Genomic DNA, 8,908 nt, shown 5'->3' on the forward strand with positions numbered 1-8,908 from the left:
TCGCACTGATGGATCACGGCACATCACGGTGTCCATTCCAAATCTTTCTTTGGCAGCTGATACGACCAAAATCCAGAACAAAAGTCTTATATGCAGCCGTTTAAAAAAAATGGTACGACAGTTCTATGTACCGAAAGAAATCAGGAGAAAAGTAATGATGATATCAAGAATAAGCCATGAAAAAGTTATACCACTGGATGCAGTAGGAAAAGTGCTACCCGCTTTCGTTTTCGCTTCTGTTTCGGTCTTAACCAGTCCTCTAAAAATTTTTCCTAGTTCCTTCGAAACACTGATCTATATTGCTCTTAGCATAACACACGCCGAATATTTTAGTGAAAGGATTCAACATTTTTCCCCACTAATGGCGTTGCAAACATCTTTCTGGCTTGGTATTGCTAATGTAGGGATACCGACTGAATTTATCACATTCAAATTAGTTAAGTGACCTATGTAAGTTTCAGGGGCCTGTACTGAACTATAGAACGACAGTATCGTTTGTCTCGCAGTAATAACAGGTGTGAAGGCTTAATAATCGTGATGACGTAGTTTCCTTGCAATTAATACATAGAATATTTAATCAGACGTTCAACCCGGATATACTGCCCAACAAGTTAACTGACGTTTTTTTCTGTGGTTTAGCCTTCCAATTACATACTAAGGGAAAGATACTCGTTAAATGATTACATTTGATAAGAAAACACCTCCGTGTTTTATCACCACATTTTACAATGGATATCTTACGCCTGAAAATTAAAACAAAACTTAGAGCAATTTGCGTATCGATTCCGTCTGATAGAATGAATAATAAATATTTTTCATAAATCTCACTTTCTCTTTAACAATTTAAAACAACACATCACCAAAGTTTTTGCTATTAAACAATACAGTCCATGAGCTCGTAGAGAATAATACTATATTATGTAAAAAGCATGGGAAGATTCGATTGCGAGAGAGAATGTGCCGAGCACAGCATCACGTAATTACCTATTTTAAGGTTGCCGAGACCTAGTGTTGGAAGTACCTACCACAAATAGGCTGAATTTTGGAACACACACGCATTTATCAGGTAGATTCCAGAGATATCAAATACTTAGATGTGGCGCAAGTTAACAGCGATTTATACGATGAACACAAATCTAAGTAGGCTCTCTAACTTCACTAGAAAATTTTGTGAGAGTTCTACAACTTGGGATCAAACAAGAAAATCAGTCACGTGCAGTAAAGAAGAAAATCAGTTTTTTTGCTTATTTCCTAAGGTTTTGGCGTAACGGACATTTGCCGTTTTGACGGATGCCTATTCACATGAAATACATTTTCGGAATAATTTCACAGTTCCAATATCATTCGTTTAGGAATTATATTATTTACATGTAGACTTGGTGTCCTGACCGACACGGTGGACGTTAGCGGAAAACACTTAGGCCGATGCGGGCTCGTCTTCATATGTTCGTTCCAGCTGAAAGTGATACTTCTGTGAATGTGGTTGAGGTGAGCGAGCAAGAAAATGTAAGCTTAGTGGAGAGAGAGGTAGGTGGTATGCGGGAATACAAAAGCTTAACTACAAACATCGGTTCCCAGTTCAGTAAATGGACTTTCCGGTCCGGAGACGACAAAAGATTTCGCTACATCGCCGGAGGGGTTCTTCCTACGAGACTCATCGCAGCAGACCGAACTCCGTAGTTTGGACACATGGCGAAGCGTTCAAATGGCTCTGAGTACTATGGGACTTGGCTTCTGAGGTCATCAGCCCCCTAAAGCTTAGAACTACATAAACCTAACTAACCTAAGGACATCACACACATCCATGCCCTAGACAGGATCCGAACCTGCGACCGTAGCGGTCGCGCGGTTCCAGACTGTAGCGCCTAGAGCCGCTCGGCCACTTCGGCCTGGCCATGGCGAAGAGACCGAGTTCTGCAGACTAACCGAAGCAATGGCCATCACGAAGTAAAAATCTATTATAAAACTTGGTTCAGCTTTAAACATGTTTTCCACGCACACCCAAAATACCACCCCTCAAATTTGCCGACTGGCAAAAGCCCGAAATATCCGGCCCCAGCGCGGGCCCTGTGAATGCATATTATAAAATGAGTTACTAAGAAGAAACTTTCTCTAACTTAAATTTACATTTCCAAGAGATCTAAGACTACATAACGAAAACTGACACAACGATGCACTTATTCAAGGAACTCTGCAAGAGCGTAATGTGAATTGAAATAATGTTGTCGGAAGCTGTTAAATTAAGTGATTATTCCTCTTCCTGTTTTGGTTAAAATCGTGAATTACTGTTTGAAAACTGTCGATATTAATGCTTCGGTGTCCGTGGTGGAAATAAACATACGAAATAACGTAATAAGCAGCTTTTATCAGGTAGTATAATCTTCAAAGCCAAGAGGCGGTACGTCAGGTAGAACCAACACGACCGTTCGTCTAGGGACACACCAAGTGGCTTGCTTACAAGCTTAGTCACCCTGAGGCCGGTGTCATTAATTCATAGCTGTCTGTTTAGGAACGTGACTCACCTGACTTACGAGGTGGGTCGGGAGTTACCTAGGCGCCAAGCGAAGCGCTTGCGGCGTGGCAGTAGCCTAAAGGGGAACCAATGAGAAATTAAATCAGGATAACCAGAAAGAGAGTTCAACTTCGATAGTGCTGCATACAAATTCAGATGCCAGAGCGTCTCAACGTATCTGCTTCATTCAAAGCTTGTACTTACTACCAACAATTGTTTATATTTGGAAAACACTGACGAAACTTTATTACGTTGTTTTAGTTGGAAAAATAAAATAATATGTATTGATATATGTCACTGCCTGTGTCGCTGAAATGAGCCTCAGGCTCTGACTGAGCCAGTTATACAGCACAAAGCGAGAAAGGTGGTATCACAACTTCGGCTCTCGTGTGTTTTGCATTTAGTAATTAAATAATGACCAACATAATATAAAATAAAATTTCCTTTTATGGTCCTCATCGAGTGCCCTTTCCACTTAACTTACAAATTTGTTATGAATAATAAAAACAGTTTTGCGCGCAAGTGATTTGAACCAGTGATTATCAGTCTATTATTGCCCCTGGCTAGCGTTTTTAATGCTCTATGCGGTGGTCAAGGGGCGGCAAGAGTAGAGGACAGTTAACCAGAATATTTTTTTTTTAAAAAAAAGAAAAATATCTTTAAATACAATTTTATAACAATTATCATTCTTTAACTTCCACAAGCTTCTGTAACAGTCTTGAAGTCAATAAGCGTACACTAAGTGGGCGAACTCGGACTCAAGGTAAGATTTAGTAAGGAATTCCACAAATCATCTCGGCACGGGCCACCAATTTAAAGGCAGCAAATGTGTCAGAGTTAGGACTGCAGAAACTAGTGTGTATTGTAGAACGCTAGTGTACAAATATTAAAGACGAGGTCTAGGGCGCCTTGCCACAGTTCGCGCGGCTCCTCCCATTGGAAGTTCAAGTCCTCCCTCAGGCGTAGGTGCATGTTTGCGTGTTGTCCTCATCATAAGTTAGTTTAAGTAGTGTATAAGCCTAGGGACTGATGACCTCAGCAGTTTGGTCCCATAGGAACTTACCACAGATTTCCAATTTTTAAACACGACAGTAACTTTCGCATGATTTGTCACTGCCAAGTAACATAGTTTGATGAAACTTGGACTATACATTGAAAGAACTGATACAGTACAGTATGGTACAGGAGGTAACAGAAAAAAATTCTCAATGAGACGAACACAAATGACACTTTATTCAAAGGCAAAAGCTACACTGGAGTCACTGCGATTTATGATGATCCCTGGAAATTAAATACGATGAAATATGGTTCTTAATAGGACGTATGATACCACAGACAGCAGTTTATGCTTCTCCCTTGCTGACTACAAGACATATGGAGTTCTTGTGGTAGGGCGCTCCATCCCTCCATCATCTCTGCTGAAGCCCTCTGGATGGTCGTTGGTTCATGTGGACGTGCTGCAGTATGCCACCCCAAGGCAGCCCAAACGTGCTCGATGGGACTGAAGCCGGAGGAATATCCTCTAGTTCCAAGAGATCCTCCAACTGAGCTGTCCTCTACGGTCGTAAAATGTCATTCATAAAATGAAGTCAAGGCATAATGCGCCCCTGAAGGAGTACAGTCTCACAAAAACGTAGACCGATGAACGCACCGTGTACAGAGACTTGGACGTTAGTATTATGCAGTATTATACCTCCCTACACGATAACACCTGGACCACCAAAACGATCATGTACGACGATGTTCCTGGATGCATTACGTGAGTCCAGTTCTCGCCATATGAGGGTATGTCCATAATCACTACTCAGACTGAATCTGCCCCTGTCCGAAAAAAGCATACGATTTTACTCCTCGCAGGTCTAGTCGCCATACTCTTGGCACCATCGCAAACAGTGTCGACGATTACCGAGTGTCAGCGGAACACAACGCACTGGTCGCCGAGCAAAGGACCACCCCATGCAGCCGCCGTTCCACTGCAGAGTCTGTGAGATTACGTACCTTGCAGTCCTGTTAAACATGGTTGCAATTGCACACGCTACTTGACGCAGAAACCTTCTTGCCTACTTGCACAACGTAACGGTCATCTGTTGTGGTGCCGCGCGGAGTGACCACGCGGTTTGAGGCGCCATGTCACGGATTGCGGGGCCTCTCCCGCCGGGGGTTCGAGTCCTCCCCGGACATGGGTGTGCGTGTTGTTCTTAGCATAAATTGGTTAAGTTAGCTTAAGTAGTGTGTAAGACAAGGGACAGATGACCTCAGCCGTTTGGTCCCTTAGGAATTCACCCACACGTGAACGTCTGTTGTGGTAGTTGTCCGTGTCCGACTATCGCCTCTCGTTCGGGCAGCACTGCCTGTCGTTCGAAACGCACCCCATGCACGCGAAACAGTGCTGTGAACAACACCAGACTCCTGAGGTACGCTCGTCACACTATGTACTTCTTCCAATTTTAAGATGACTCTTTTCCGTGTGAAGTCATCCAGACGTTATCTCTGGGCCACGTTGTAATGAAGAACACCACCAAAGAATACCATAACCGCTCGCTGATCGACAGGTACCGTACGGTCTTTTTCCCGTTCCTTCAGTTGACTCGTGTTGTTGAGGCGTCCAGCTTTCAGAGCACGACTAGGAGCCGGCACGGCAGCTCATCGTGTTAGGTCAGCGGGTAAGCTACCCTCTGTAATAAATAAACTGAGTGAACAGATCAACGAACAAACTAAATGGCTGTCATCGGACGTCCGCAACGAACAAAGTAACGAAAAATGTAGAACAGAAATGAGATTAAAAAAAAAAAGGTCAATGTGATGGACTGTCGTCCTAAGGGACCCGGGTTCGATTCCCGGCTGGGTCGGAGATTTTCTCCGCTCAGGGATTGGGTGTTGTGTTGTCTTCATCATCATTTCATCCCCATCCGGCGCGCACGTCGCTCAATGTGGCGTCGAACGTAATAAGACCGACACCAAGGCGGCCGGATCTGCCCCGTAAGGGGCCTCCCGGCCAATGACGCCAAACGCTCATTTCCATTTTTCCATTCGTTTGCATCAAGTAGCTATAATGTTGTGTTACTTCAAATGGCTCTGAGCACTATGGGACTTAACATCTGAGGTCATCAGTCCCCTAGAACTTAGAACTACTTAAACCTAACTAACCTAAGGATATCACACACATCCATGTCCGAGGCAGGATTCGAACCTGCGACCGTAGCGGTTCCAGGCTGTAGCACCTAGAACCGCTCGGCCACTCCGACCGGCGTTCTGTTACTTCAGCGTGGAGGGCAGTATACAGGGTGTTACAAAAAGGTACGGCCAAACTTGCAGGAAGCATTCCTCACACACAAAGAAAGAAAATATGTTATGTGGACATGGGTCCGGAAACACTTGCTTTCCATGTTAGAGCTCATTTTATTACTTCTCCTTCAAATCACATTAATCATGGAATGGAAACACACAGCAACCAAACGTACCAGCGTGACTTTGTTACAGGAAATGTTCAAAATATCCTCCGTTAGCGAGGATACATGCATCCACCCTCCGTCGCATGGAATCCCTGATGCGCTGATGCAGCCCTGGAGAATGGCGTATTGTATCACAGCCGTCCACAATACGAGCACGAAGAGTCTCTACATTTGGTACCGGGGTTGCGTAGACAAGAGCTTTCAAATGCCCCCATTAATGAAAGTCAAGAGGGTTGAGGTCAGGAGAACGTGGAGGCCAGGGACTTGGTCCGCCTCTAAAAATCCATCGGTCACCGAATCTGTTGTTGAGAAGCGTACGAACACGTCGACTGAAATGTGCAGGAGCTCCGTAGTGCATGAACCACATGTTGTGTCGCACTTGTAAAGGCACATGTTCCCAGCAGCACAGGTAGGGTATCCCGTATGAAAACATGATAACGTGCTCGAATGAGCGTAGGTGGAAGAACATGGGGCCCAATCAAGACATCACCAACAATGCCTGCCCAAACGTTCACAGAAAATCTGTGTTGATGACGTGATTGCACAATTGCGTGCGGATTCTCGTCAGCCCACACATGTTGATTGTGAAAATTTACAATTTGATCACGTTGGAATGAAGCCTCATCCGTAAAGAGAACATTTGCACTGTAATGAGGATTGACACTTTGTTGGATGAACCATACGGAGAAGTGTACCCGTGGAGGCCAATCAGCTGCTGATAGTGCCTGCACACGCTGTACATGGTACGGAAACAACTGTTTCTCCCTTAGCACTCTCCATACAGTGACGTGGTCAACGTTACCTTGTGGAGCAGCAACTTCTCTGACGCTGACATTAGGGCTATCGTCAACTGCACGAAGAATTTCCTCGTGCATTGCAGGTGTCCTCGTCGTTCTAGGTCTTCCCCAGTCGCGAGTCATAGGCTGGAATGTTCCGTGATCCCTATGACGCCGATCAGTTGCTTCGAACGTCTTCCTGTCGGGAACCTTCGTTCTGGAAATCTGCCTCGATACAAATGTACCGCGCCACGGCTATAGCCCCGTGCTAATCCATACATCAAATGGGCATCTGCCAACTCCGCATTTGTAAACATTGCACTGACTGCAAAACCACATTCTGGATGAACACTAACCTGTTGATGCTACATGCTGATGTGCTTGATGCTAGTACTGTAGAGAAATGAGTCGCATGTCAACACAAGCACCGAAGTCAACATTACCTTCCTTCAATTGGGCCAACTGGCGGTGAATTGAGGAAGTACAGTATATATTGACGAAACTAAAATGAGCTCTAACATGGAAATTAAGCGTTTCCGGACACATGTCCACATAACATCTTTTCTTTATTTGTGTGTGAGGAATGTTTCCTGAAAGTTTGGCCGTATCTTTTTGTAACACCCTGTATACTGAGCGCATATCGGAGGAGCAACTTGAAAATCTGTGGCGTCTACTCAGTGACATAACCAGTGTATTTTGAGAGCACTTTCTGAAACTGATGAGAAAAAATAAGCGTCAGCCTCAGTGTGTTTTATTTGTGAAAATATCTTGTCAAATGAGCTTTCTAAATTAAGTCGTCACTTCAGAAAATTGTATTCTGACGAAGTAGATAAGCAAATTTCATTTGAAACCATAATTTGAGAAACACAGCACTAGAGGCAAGTTCGGGATACGTTCTCACAGCGGAGACAAAAGCCTTCCCGTTGCCTATAAAATCTCATTATTAATAGCGAAACATAGGAAAATTAAAAGGAATCGTTAGTATAGTGTTGAAGCTTGATGTAAGTGCCATGATGAGACCATTTCCTGTAATAATAAACGTCCCAGAATAATTGACGAATTGGGCTTTTGACGTAAGCGTACAACTTTTCTGTCCTGTTAAACACGGAATTTGAATGCAAATATGCGGACCAACAGCTACAAATGGTTCAAATGGGTCTGAGCACCATGGGACTTAACATCTATGGTCATCAGTCCCCTAGAACTTAGAACTACTTAAACCTAACTAACCTGAGGACATCACACAACACCCAGTCATCACGAGGCAGAGAAACCCAACAGCTACAGACAGTGAGACATTGTTGCTAACTTATGTTCTGTTCATTATTCGAAATGACATGACAATAGGGTAACTATTCTTTGCCAGAATTTTATTACCAACACGGAAGTGGAAGATTTTTTAAAAAAAGACACATGTCTTTTCTAAAATCTGTGTTATAAAGTTGTAGAAGAATACGAACGTCTTCTGCACACTACGGTGAAGTGGCTTTCACCAACTATTTGCTACATGAGGCACGTTTCTCCTTTCGAATGACCCAAGCCTTTTCTGAGGCAGTCGTGCTACGACATCTGGAAGCTGCCCATCTTGCAGATATATTTGACAAATTCAACGACGTCAGCACAAAGCTGCAGCGTAGTGGCAGTCAGGTCGTTGGCTACTTGTGGCCTTGGTAGCTGTCGGGAGTGGGTATGACTCACGCACGACTCGAGCACAAGCGCTCACTAGCGAGGCGGTGCCGCCATACTCGCAGAGGCAAGTCGGTGAAGAGCGACAATAACTGAAATGCTATGAAACCTACATGCACAGCAAGCACACGTTTAATGAAACCATTATTTACCATAATAATATGCTGATTTTTGCGTTTTACCGCTCTCTTGTTTAGAAAAAAAAGTAAGATCAGAAAATTTTTACACGATTTGTTCGTTGAGCATGTCTCTAGTAGGAAAACTTGCTTGTTATAGTCATACTCAAACTATGAAATCGTTTCCGAAAGAGTAACAATGGAGAACTGGACGTAGCTCTTTATTGATGGTTCATACAACTCAGTAAAGAAAATCCAGTCAGTGGCCCGAATGTCAAGGAAAAAGCAGCTGCATTTAAGAAACAACTTGGTTGTAGTAACTTGTCTGCAGCGAAATGAAGCTTGGCTATCAAACTGTAAAAAACG

This window comes from Schistocerca gregaria, chromosome 4 (genome assembly GCF_023897955.1).
Source record: "Schistocerca gregaria isolate iqSchGreg1 chromosome 4, iqSchGreg1.2, whole genome shotgun sequence".
Classification (NCBI taxonomy): Eukaryota; Metazoa; Arthropoda; class Insecta; order Orthoptera; family Acrididae; genus Schistocerca; species Schistocerca gregaria.